General features: G+C 37.7%; 1 pseudogene; it reads right to left on the bottom strand.

Annotated features, from left to right (window-relative positions):
- Nucleotides 1–576: 576 nt before the first annotated feature.
- Nucleotides 577–1,018, bottom strand: LOC110350599 (translationally-controlled tumor protein-like; annotated as a pseudogene).
- Between the last annotated feature and the right edge of the window lie 565 nt (nt 1,019–1,583).

The raw sequence follows: 1,583 nt of genomic DNA, 5'->3' as shown, positions 1-1,583 counted from the left end.
GATATTCATGTCCACTGAAGAAAATTTGAGTAACAAAGAAAAAGACAAATAAAGGGTACTAAAAACCTATGTACTATCTTATTCCTAGAGACAATCTCTGCTAACACTTTGGGGTTTTTAATGAAAATTTTTTTTCCTATTTATACATGAAAATACAAGTTCTAATTTATAAAAAATTATTTTAAATTTATAGTATGGGTACATGACTTTATAACTTGTTTTTATTTAAATCAGGAACATTTTCCTATATCATTCATGATTTTTAGGTATGATTTTTAAATAGCTGTATTGTATCCCATATTATTTTAATTTACTTAATCTTCAACTATTATCAGGTTTTTATTTATTTATTTATTTATTTATTTATTTATTTGAGTTTAAATGCACTTTATTTTTAGACAACCTACATGATATGTTTTGGTTTTTTTCCCCCTAAAAAACAATGCCTCCAACTCCAAATAAATCACAGTTAACAGAAATGAAGCGTTCAAGATGACATTAGTACCGTTTGTCTCAAATCCCGGTGCTGTATGGATGACAAGCAGCAGCCAGTTATGACAAGTGAGAGATCCAAGGTAACCCCCAAATCCATTAATATTTTTCCATTTCTAAAGCATCCTCAAAGAAAATCATAAATGGGGTCACACCATCCTCACGGTAGTCCAGGAGAGCAGCCATGCCATCTGGATCCATGTTTGCACCAATAAAGCTTTCAAAGCGCTTCAAAACTTTTGAAATTAGCAAGGATGTGCTTGATTTGTTCTGCAGCCCCTGTCATAAAAGGCTTTACTCTTTCTGGTCTTTGTTCTTCAAGTTTGCCTTTGATTGATTTCATATAATCTTTGATGTACTCCTTGTAGGCCTCTTTTGTGAAGTTGGTTTCCTGCAAGTGATGGTTCATGACAATATCTACACCAGTGTCTACTGTGCTTTCGGTACCCTCACCCTCCAGACCTTCAGCGGAGGCATTTCCACCAATGAGCGAGTCACCAGTGTTACCCTCTGTTCTACTGACCATGGCTGCGATGAGGTCCCGATAGATAATCATGATGGTGGCTGAAGGGAGACATGGCTGCTCTAGCTTAGCAGGAACCCGGAGTTTAGAGTGAGCTTGGTGCAACCAGAGCGGTGCACTGAGGGAGGGGAGAGTGGGCGGAAAAGGCCTATTAGTACTTGATAGATATCCTGGATTACATCTCTGGTTTCTTAAATGATAGATTATACAAGTGGAATTACTTAGGGGAGGAAATATGCACCTTTTTCAGTGCTTTTAGGTCATGGTGCCAAATTGTTCTTCAAGGAGGTTTTATCACTTTCTAATCCTGTCGAGCATTATTTGAAGAAGTCTTTTCTCTCTGACATAGTCTTACCATGTAGTCCAGGTCAGCCTTGAACTTGGTATGGTAGCCTAGGGTGGTGTTGAACTCATAATCCTCCTGCCATAGGCTCCTGCATACTGAGATGTGATATTCTCAGTACTGCATGCTGAGGCACAGGTCACTTGCCCAGCTTCAAGAAGACCTGCTTATTTGAAGTAAAGGATTCCTTTTTCCATAGAAATTGATAGACTTAATCAGTATCTT

The sequence above is a fragment of the Heterocephalus glaber genome, unplaced genomic scaffold (genome assembly GCF_053883595.1).
Source record: "Heterocephalus glaber isolate CG9 unplaced genomic scaffold, H.glaber_assembly_v1.0 deba00000594, whole genome shotgun sequence".
Taxonomy (NCBI): domain Eukaryota; kingdom Metazoa; phylum Chordata; class Mammalia; order Rodentia; family Bathyergidae; genus Heterocephalus; species Heterocephalus glaber.
This window is presented reverse-complemented; position numbering and strand designations above follow the sequence as displayed.